The 11,091-nt window shown below is 42.6% G+C and overlaps 1 protein-coding gene across 3 annotated transcripts in view; it reads right to left on the reverse strand.

Moving 5' to 3' along the window:
* The window catches only part of kidins220b (kinase D-interacting substrate 220b), a 151,315-nt gene extending 141,633 nt beyond the window's left edge, over positions 1 to 9,682 (reverse strand). For all 3 annotated transcript variants that reach the window (XM_078213179.1, XM_078213178.1, XM_078213177.1), the window contains exon 1: positions 9,531 to 9,682. The gene's annotated coding sequence lies outside the window, so the exon portion shown is untranslated. The remainder of the gene's footprint in view (positions 1 to 9,530) is intronic.
* Positions 9,683 to 11,091: the final 1,409 nt, after the last annotated feature.

Here is an 11,091-nt window from a genome sequence, read left to right on the forward strand (position 1 = left end):
TATTAAACAGCATTTCTGTCACACCAAAGTCCAATGCTACAGTAGCGCCAAGATGTATAATTCTGATCTTAAAGACAGCAGGGCAGAATTCTCCATTTTTGAGACTATTAGTATGGTGGCGGGTGGCTCTGGCAGCACCTTCCCTGCTGGACAGAATGGCAGATCCCGTGCCCGATTCTGCACTTGGAACCTCATTAATAATGCACACGCAAGTTCTCCTCCAAATCTCCTAGTTAGCCGGCAGCTGATTTGTCCAAAGGTCCCAATTAAACACCAGTCCAGCACTCATAACATTCTGTCCAACCCACATGTCTTCATTGAATCTTGCATGTCAGCAACCCAGAGAAAAAAGGCTTGCTCAAGAAGCCTGTTCCTCGATTCAACCACCAATCCCACTTGGACCTCTACCCATTGTATCTGGAATCTTTGTTTACTGGAAGGGGATGCACAATGCGATATCACTTAGATTCACTTGTTTGTGAGCTTTTCATACAGCCTTGTCAGGGTCCAATTTCCATCCCCTCGGCCTTCCTTCTGCCTTCCATTGTTTGTCTTTTTCATCCACCTCCCTGCGCCTCTGCCTGCTATTGTGGCCTCTTGAACATCCTCCTCCCTCTTGGCACAGCCCCATCTTTCACATTGCCTGCACCACCCCCAACCCCCCTCCCCTTGGCCAGGCCACTTCCCACCCCCAGTCGAACTTTCGACCTTTGTGGTTGCTGCATGTTGCCCCACAGCACAGTGCCGACAGAGAGACACTGGTGTGTGGCACCAGAGGGAAGGAGAACCCTATACTCCACAACCACAGGTGCTGTACCAATCTGGTTCAGTGACACAGGAGGATCCCACGTGCCCAGCAACATGGTGCTGTACATGAAGATTGGCTCGGCATGGAGCTCGAGGGCAGGAACTCATCTGCCCAGCAGCGTGGTATACAGCACATCAGGAGCAGCGCAGCAATATGACAAAGTCTTTGTTGCAGTCACCTCAAAGTCTCATGTGAAATGAGGAACATCTTGTGCACGCCACTCTTTAGTTGTCGGGTTCTAGACCAATGTAATTTCATGCGGGCATGATGCAAGATTGGAAGGTCTGATGGGATACTGGCAGGCAGCTATTTTATCGAATTGATTTATTATGTCACGTGGATTGGGATATAGTGAAAAGTATTGTTTCTTGCAAGCTATATAGACAAAGCATACCATTCACAGAGTATATAGAGGAGAAGGAAAGGAGAGGGTGCAGAATATAATGTTGCAGTTACCGATAAGGTGAGGAGAAAGATCAGCTTAATGTGGGATAGGACCATTGAAGAGTCTGACGGCAGAGAAGCTTGTTATTGAGTCGGTTGATACGTGTCAGATTTTTGTATCTTTTCCTGCTGGAAGAGAGTATATCCGGGGTCCGTATGGTCCTTGATTATGCTGACTGCTTCCCAAGGCAGCAGGAAATGTAGGTGGAGTCAATGGATGGGAGCCTGGTTTGCATGATCGACTGGGGCGTGTTCACAACTTTTTGCAGTTCCTTGCAATCTTGGTCTGAGCAGGAGTCACACCAAGCTGTGATGCATCCGGAAAGGACTGAAAGGTACAAATTGGTGAGCATCGCAGTGGACATGTCGAATTTCCTTAGCTTTCCGAGAAAGTAGAGGCGAAGGTGGGCTTTCTTAACGATAGTGTCGGCGTGGAGTGTCCAGGACAGATTGTTGTGATCTGAACACCTAGAAACTTGAAGCTCTTTACCATCTCCACTTCATCACCGACGATATGTACAGGAGCATGTCCTCCACTACATTTCTTGAACTGGATGACTATCTCCTTAATTTTACTGACATTGAGGGAGAGATTATTGTCGTCGCACCAGTTCACCAGATTCTCTCTTTCCTGTACTCCGTCTCATCATTGTTTGAGATCCGACCCACAACAGTGGTGTCATCAGCAAACTTAAAATTGGAGTTGGAATTTGGCTATGCAGTGATAAAAGTGTATAAAGGAGTAATATTAAGAGGCTGAGGACACAGCATTGTGGGGCACCGATGTTGAGGATAATTGTGGAGGAGGTGCCATTACCTATCCTTATTGTTTGCGGTCTGTGGGTTAGGAAGTCTAGGATACAGTCACAGAGGGAGGAGCCAAGCCCTAGGCCACGGAGTTTGGAACATGAGTTTTGTTGGGATAATGGTGTTGAAGGCTGAGCTGCAATCAATAAATAGAAGTGTCTATGTTGTCCAGGTGTTCCTGGGTTGAGTGTATTGCCAGGGAAATGGGGTCTCTGTGGACCTGTTGGGGCGATAGGTGAATTGTAGTGGATCCGGGCAATTTGGAAGGCTGGAATTGATCCATGCGATGACTAACCTTCAAAGCACTTCATGATGATGGATGTCAGAGCCACTGGGCGGTAATCATTAGGGCATGGTGACTGGCTTTTCTTTGGTACAGGGCTGATGGTTGTCTTCTTGAAGCAGGTAGGGACCTTAGATCGGAGGAAGGAGGTTAAAGATGTCTGCTAATACCCCCGCCAGCTGGTCTGCTTGTCCAGGTACTCCATCCAGGCCAGCTGCTTTCCCATGCCAACACAGAACTCTGATGGCTCGGTGTCTATTTATATGCTTTCAACCAGTTTCAGCCTCCCAGAAGTTTTGTTTTCCAATATCAGTTTCTGTCTTAGTTTGCTTAGCAACTGGAAGGATCTGTTTTCCTTCTCAGTTCTCATTTTGAATTAGTGTGGTCTTCCAAAAAAGATGCTTCGAAATCACAGATTGCATCACACATCTGATTTGCTATGTAGGGCAAGCACATTTGCAGCTGCACACTAATATGACTAGATGCAGCTTTACAAACTTCAGATAGGGCAGGTTCCCATACCAACAGAGGAAAACTGACTTTGTCCTGGAAAGTATATATAAAACAGCATTCACTAATGCTTCGTGTACAACAGCGCATTGAGTAAAAGAAATAGTTATGTGTACAGCCCACACAAAAAGGAAGGCACATATTAAGACTATCAAAGCTTTAAAAATCACATGTCAAATCATTAAAATACTTTCAAATTAGGCATTGAACAATAATAGTGTAGTAATATTGGATCCCAATTGATAAAGAAACATTCTCTAAAGCACGTCTCTAGTCAACCCAGGGTGAAAAACGTGTAATATATAACAACTTTCATTTATAAAACACCTTTAACATAATAAAAAAACTCAAAGCACTTCACAAGAGCATAAATCAGACAGAAAGTGACACAAAACTCAAGAGACTTGAGAACAGGTGTCCAAAAGTTTGGTCAAGAGACAGATTTTAATGACCATCATAACTGGAAAGAGATTGAGAAGTTTGGGGAGGAAATTCCAGAGCTTAGGGCCACGGTTACATTTCACATCTTTTGGGATATGGACATATGCTTTTAAATAGTTGACATTACTTTGGGTAGTTTTTCAGACATTAAAACAGGAGCATGTTTGGTCTTTGTTAATATTTGAAAAGGAAGCCTTTTTGAAAAAAAGTGTAAATGACTTAAAATCCTAAACTACATTCAATGTTATATCATTAATGGAGCAATATTACTGAAACATCATTTTTCAAGGTGGAGACTTATCCTGTACAGAAATTCTGTTTGATTTCCTTAAATTTGTTTAGAATTGCATCTATAGACTATATTGTGCAGCATTTCCAGTTTACGAAACATGGATGACAACAAAAACAAAAACGGAACTAAATGTCTGTGATATACAGTTGATTCAAATCTAATACATAAGTATTTCATTTAAAAACTGTTGTAACAAGGATTTATGGCAAACTACTCTAAAGGTTTCACAGCTGAAGTTGGAATATTAACTTTCCTGTTAAGTTTAGTTGGTCACTGAGCCGTATAAAACAGCACGCTCTACGACTGTCCCGAATATGTATCTGCAGCAGTATTACAATTAAAGGGAGGAAGTCAGAATTCCTGTTCCTGAATGCAACCCCAACTGGAAGTGGCAGAGTTGGTAAGAATTCTGTTGTTACATTTTCTCCTTCCTTCCACCATCTCTCCTACATCTATTAAAGGGAATTAAGCAAAGGAAACTGTTGCATATGGATCCAAATCTCAGGCAAAAAGGCAAGAAATAAAACAAACTGTAATCCATAATTATAAAAATACCATTTCATACTTGTCATCCTGGGCCATTTTCTAATTCACTTATTAGCAGCACACACAATTTTTTTTTAAAAGAGTTAAGAGCTTGACTTTTAATGATAAAACTTCCACAAATGGCATAGAAGGCAGATGGATTGCTTTATTATCATGATTCATTTAAATTCTCTCATCTGTAATACTCATTCTTCCATAACACCAGTTCCATTAAGTCATTCCCACCCCAAAATTAAAAAAAAGATTAAATATTTATTTCCCATTTATCCTTCTCCATCAATTTCTCTCTTCAATTGCACCAATCTCTCTTATCATATATCATCAGACTACAAGACTAAGTGGGCATAATAATAAAACACATGCACTATCTAGTAAAGTTGGAAATCAGGAGAAGAATCCAAAACAAAATTTCTTTCTCAATCGAGCATTGCGATCGTATCTGAAATCCACAAAATCAATGTCACTCACTCAATTTTTGAATATCTTAACAAGCTGAGTCTACATTCTATTCAACCGAAATCATTGATTAGTCATAATTCACAGAGCAACAGCAATTAAGATACCTGATAATGATGCGGTGAAAACAATTAAATCACAAATGGTAATAAGATAAAACAAAAACTTGAAACCATAGAACTGATGACTCAAAATATTTAGTTACCACTAGTCCCTGTACTGCATAAAGCAACAAGATGCAACATACATCATAAAGGCAAGATTGACCCGGAAGGTCTTTAACCCAATCCAAAGCTGCCTTGTTTCATTCATGTGTTTAATATTGAGAACTTGGGAAAAGGCAACTGCTCCAAGCAGTTCAAATATTGGATTGGTGGATTTACAATTACTCCTAAGTGGTCCATATGAAAGATTTGAGTCCAGGAAGTTTAATGCTGAAGCTTAAAAGGGTTCTAATGCAGTAAATTTAACTCTTCAATGAAGACCTATGCACTAATCACATGCCACCAAAAATAGAAGATCTTAACAGTAACTGGCAACACTAAGTGAACAATTACAGTTAAACACAATCAGAACTTCCAAGTGTGGTCTTTGCAAATTACAGAGTGTAATGTGAAGAAGCAACCCAAGTGCTTAGCCATAGCCAACTACTGTCTCTGAATTCTGGAGATCATGCGTCACAAAAGGTTTCAGCCAAACATGAGATGATGACGATAATATTTTTTGAGAATTTGAATCCAGTCTTAATCTGGAAATTAGAAAATAAAATCAGTGCATGTGCCCATGAAGCTTTTGGGACTATCAATAAAACTCAACTGCTTTGCTAATGTCCTATAGGGAAGGAAGCCTGCTTTCCATAGTCAGTCTAGCCTATATGTCACTCCAATCCCGAATCAACATTGTAAAGGGTAGTTAAAAATCAACAATGACTTAAATATTAGACCCAGCAGCAAATGCCCATATTCCAACAATGAATTACAAAAGAGATGGCAAAATCAATGGTACTGGGCTACTTCATAATATGCTGGAAATCAGATGCAGTTCAGTCCATAAACCAGACAAAACTTGACTGACTCTGGCAATTACCATCCAATCGTTGGAGTTACTATCTACTAATAAAATCTATTTGCATAAATGGAGGACTATTTCAACAGAGATAAAAAGGAAACTCAGGAGAGAAGACATTTTTGCAACACTCCACTGTCTTTTAGGGAGTCAGACCTTAGCAACAGTCAATCAGAGCATTTTAGCTAAGTCAAATCCATTGAAATCCATATACCTGTCACAGCAGATAGCAATATATTCTATAACAGAAAAAAATGCAGAGGGAGCCCATCTTAGCAAGTTCCCAATGTTAGTAACAGAAGTAGAAACACCGAGGTGGAAGAATCAGGAGCAAAAATCTGTCAAAGGGAAAGACAACGGCAAACAAAACCCAACAATGGAAGAGAATGCAAATTAATAAAGCAAGTCAGGAACAACAAAAATGTTGACTTCCTGTAAAAGTTGAGCCCTAAATTTCAAAGGGCACTTCGACTCAACTCATTGCTGCACTTGTTATAACACAGCAGAGACTAGGATTTGAAGCAGGAGTTTTTTGCGTTGGTACAAGGCCCAATGAGACATTGGTGAACTTTGATAAAAGTTTAACTTCTCATTGAAATGGCAGAGGTAAGATAGTAAGAAGTCTCACAACACCAGGTTAAAGTCCAACAGGTTTATTTGGTAGCAAATACCATAAGCTTTCGGAGCACTGCTCCTTCGTCAGCTGGCTGTAGATTCGCATTCTAATCAGTATTCTGCAACTTGATTTTGTCTGTTTGCACTGTTTGAGAGCACATTTCCACTCCATCTGACGAAGGAGCAGTGCTCCGAAAGCTTATGGTATTTGCTACCAAATAAACCTGTTGGACTTTAACCTGGTGTTGTGGGACTTCTTACTGTGTTCACCCCAGTCCAACGCCGGCATCTCCACATCAGAGGTAAGATAGAACAGACTGCAGAGTCAGTGTGAGTGTGAGAGAGCCATGAGCATATTAAAGACATGGAACTTAGCTCAGAGCTGTTATAAGAGCCATGGGTAAAGAAAAGGAATTATTAAAAATGTATCTTTTTAAGTTTTCTCCTTGCTCCAGTCCACTTCCTTACAAGCTGAGAGTCTCTGGAAGAGACTGAAAACACAGCACGGTTCTCTGCTGTCAAGAGCTACAAGCATCAGTAGTTGAAGGTAAACCTCTTGAAAACATTACCCTTGTAAAAGTCAATCCCAAAAAGTCTCCAAAATTCAACTTTTACTGCAGTATATATAATGAGGAGAGTTTATAAAGCATGTTGTCAATATGCTACGGCTACCTGAAACATCCAAATCCTGTTGCTGTTTTGACATTTAGCAACAGGAACAACTCAGAGTGTATGCCAAAACAAGTTAATAGCTTGACATTTTTTGACAAATGAATTATTCATCCACAAGAGAGCATTAGTCATAAACAATTTACTGATCAACTTTCCAAATACTTTAGAATGTACAAACTGATTTGCATTTAAATTGGGCGATTACTGTTTTGAAACATCTCAAAGCATTGTTCAAATGATCAGGAAAGGACAAAAGCAAACAACAGATGAGTGAAATGTTTATTCTACTCTTTTATGGTTTGCAACTGGCAAGGCCAGCATTTGTTGCGCATTCCTAATTGCGCTCCTTTACACATGCAAAGTACTTTGGAGCTTTAATTGTATGAGTGCACAAAGTTTGAGGTGATTTTTGAAAATGTACCAGGCAGGGGGGTCTAGAAAGTAAATTCCATTGATATTTGACGATTGAAGGACACCTGACCAAGACCAGAAGGAAACCTCACCAAATACCTGAGTTAGAAGGGAAGAGGGTACAAACTGGTACATAGAATGGATCAGAGTGTAGCAAAACCATGTAGACATTTGAAAGAATGAATAATAAACAAAAACCTTACTACCCACTAAGAGAGCGCTAGAAAGTACCAGCATGTACAATACCAAACTTCCCAAACACCACTTTTAGTTTCTCACTAGCAAGAGCAAAGTCCTGATGATATAGGAAATGGGAAATAAAACACAGGAAATGCTAAAAATATTCAACAGATGCCACCAGACCTGCTGAGTTTTTCCAAAATTTTCAGTTTTTCTTGTAATTCCCTATGCTCACTTGGAACATTCATTCTGATTCCATTTACTATAACTTGTACCCCATTGGGGGTGTCAGCATTCTTCCATCTACCACAGATAATGGACACGCAGCAAACTTAGGAAGGATGTCTTCGTTTGATGCATCTTTGCTAATGGCTGTGAAAGCCAATCCTTGGGAAGCAGGTTCTGCCACAACAGTCACACATGAAGCTAGCAAGTGTAGCTATGGATTGCAAGCTGCAGCAGCCACTGGTCATGGTGACGGCATACACCAGCCCAAGGAAGGTATCACCATTTCCTTCTTTCGGCAGTTCAGGTGTGATAATCAATGTTCAGGGCCTTCATGTCATGCTTACAAGCCACCCATGAAAGCTTTTGACACCACATTGGTTGTCCGGCTTTCGCTACCTCAGAATACACTTGGTCCTTGGGTATGCCATTGTTTTCCTTCCAATGGATGTGACTAATCCACGAAAGCCATATCGTTTTGATTAGTGCTAACACAATTGGCAGCTCTGCCTTTTGAGACGATTACTGCATCTGTGATTTTGTTCTGCCTGACGAGACTCAATGTGCCACTGACAGTGAAGGGACAGATTACTAACTCCTTTTTCTGGTTGCTGAAGTCATCCATGTTTCACAGTCATGCAGTAATGTTCTGAAAACACAAGCCTTATTAACCATCAGCTTGGTCCTAAGGGTCAGCTTGGTGTTCTCCCATATCCTTTTCATGATTCAGCCAAAGGTGATAGCAGACTTCCTACATGTGTATTGAGATCTGCATCGAGAGACAGATTGCCCACCACCCTGGACCCAGCAGGAATTTGCCAAACACTTCCAGTGGGATGTTATTTAGCATTCAGCGTTCTCTTACTAAATGCCCATCCTCTCCTCACCCTGAGACCACCATTCCGTAATCCACCAATCTTCATGCATCTAACTTCTCCATAAACCAGGAATGAAAGATATAAGTGCCTCCATTGTTCTTTGTGTACACATCTATGAAAAACTCACTTAATTACAAGGTTATTAAAGAATATAAAATCGACTCCATTAATAAATAGAAAACATATCTCATGTTATCTTTCCAAACACAGACACAGTAGTAGTATTTAGTTGAATCTGCCCATTGGGTAAAAATGTCCTTGATATACATTTACCCCAAATAACCTCGATGCTATAAAAATCGACAAGCTTCACGATCAGAGCCTGCAGTTAAAATCGATGCCGCAGCTCGCCTGAACACAAAGATCTTTATTGCTACGGTAAGTAGCGAGGAGCTGGATTTTTGTTTTGTTTGCTCTCAGGAAGGATTGGGTTAGGATTATACCAAATTTATTTTATAACATTCCTTCCAAAGGAACAAAAAAAGGATCCGCTGCCCCATAATCACTGGTTCCAAAAGAGGTAATTACACCAAAGCAAAACAAAACAGAGCGAATCGTATTCCAAACATGTCAAACAATAATCTGGGGCAGGTACATGGCTGGGCTGCACCTGCTGTGTCGGTGGGGTGGATCAATCTGATTGATCAGGGGCTGGGCTGGAGGAGGAGGAGGAGGGGGGGGTAATCCGGGTCCTGTCCGCCGCGAGCCCTAGCCCGAGCCACCCTCGCGTCACAATGAGCTGCTCTTCCCCCAGCACACAAACCGTTAGCCGCACCAGCCCGACCCTTTCAAAATTAACGGCCACGGCGGAAAGGATGCGCGAGCAACCCCCCCACCGCCCAACCGACCCCAAGAATTCGGCCATGCCCCCTTTTCAAAGTGATCCGGTTTACTCACCGCTTCTCACCGTCGCCGCCCCCCCCCAACTTCTCGACGATCCTCGGCTCCGCTGAAACCTGTCTTTCTTTCTTTCGCTCGCTATGCTGCTTGCGCCTCCGGTCGCGTCGCCATTTTCACTCGGACCCAAACACTGGTCACGTGGCCCGACTGCCTCGCGTCACCACAGAATTGTCACGGAGTAGGAGGACGTTTGGCCCATCGTGTTGGTACTGACTCTCCCGGTGAGACACTTCCATTGCCCCTCTCCGTAAACCCTGCACTATCTTCCCTTTCTGATAGCACTCATATTTCCTCTTGAAAGCGTCAATCAAACCTGCCTACACCACAGCGGTTAGCACTGCTGCTTCACAGCTCCAGGGACCTGGGTTCGATTCCCGGCTTGGGTCGCTGCACATTCTCCTCATGTCTGCGTGGGTTTCCACCGGGTGCTCCAGTTTCCTCCCACAGTCCAAAGATGTGCAGGTTAGGTTGATTGGCAATGCTAAAAATTGCCCGTTAGAGTCCTGAGATGCGTAGTTTAGAGGGATTAGAGGGTAAATATGTAGGATATCGGGGTAGGGCGTGGGTGGGATTGTGGTCGGTGCAGACTCGATGGGCCGAATGGCCTCTTTCTGTACTGTCGAGTAATCCAGACCTTAACCACTCCCTGTGTGAAAATGTTTTTCCTCCCATCAGGATTGCTTGTTTTATTAATTACCTATCCTGCAATGATTTATTCACATACACGCCCAGGTGCCTCTGCCTCTCCTTTAGAGTTGTACCTGTTGTTTTATGCCGTTCGCATGGCAGCACTGCTGCCTCACAGCTCCAGGGACTCAGGTACAATTCTGGCCTTGAGTGACTGTGTGGAGTTGGCATGTTCTCCCATGTCTGTGGGTTTCCTCTGGGTGCTCCAGTTCCTCCCACAGTCCAAAGGTGTGCAGGTTTGGTGGACTGGCCATGTTAAATTGCCCCTTCGGTTGGGGGGGATTAGTGGGGTAAATAGGTGGGGTTACAGGGATAGGGTGGGATGCTGTGTCAGAGAGTTGGTGCAGAGTCGATGATTCTATGTTCTTTCTGCCAAAATTAATCACTTCACATCTGCCACCTGTCCACCCAATTGTCTATGTCCTTTTAAAGGAAGCTATCTTCCTCCCACTTCACAATGCTTCTGAGTTTTGTATCATCACAAGCTTTGAAATCATGCCTTGTACACTGTCTTGAACATTAATATAGATCAGGAAAAGGGTCCCGACGTTGACTCCGGGGAAGCTCCACTAATCTTCCTCCAGCCTAAAAAGCATCCATTAACCACTACTCTGCTTCTGCCACTGTGGTGAACCATCGTTGGTTACCACTGGGGGTTGTTATTATATTACTGTTGGGCTAGGGTGTTGTTACTGTGGGGGTTGTACAATGTTGTTGGGTTAGGGTGTTTACCTGTTATAAGTGTTATCATGGCACATTCCAGTGGGGCCCCGCCTCCGGTGGCGAGGTATAAGACCCTCTGCTCCGGCAGGACCCCTTCAGTCTGAACTGGTGTATTCGTGTTAGTAGTTCCATTGTTACACAATAAAAG

Source organism: Mustelus asterias, chromosome 5 (assembly GCF_964213995.1).
Source record: "Mustelus asterias chromosome 5, sMusAst1.hap1.1, whole genome shotgun sequence".
Lineage (NCBI taxonomy): Eukaryota > Metazoa > Chordata > Chondrichthyes > Carcharhiniformes > Triakidae > Mustelus > Mustelus asterias.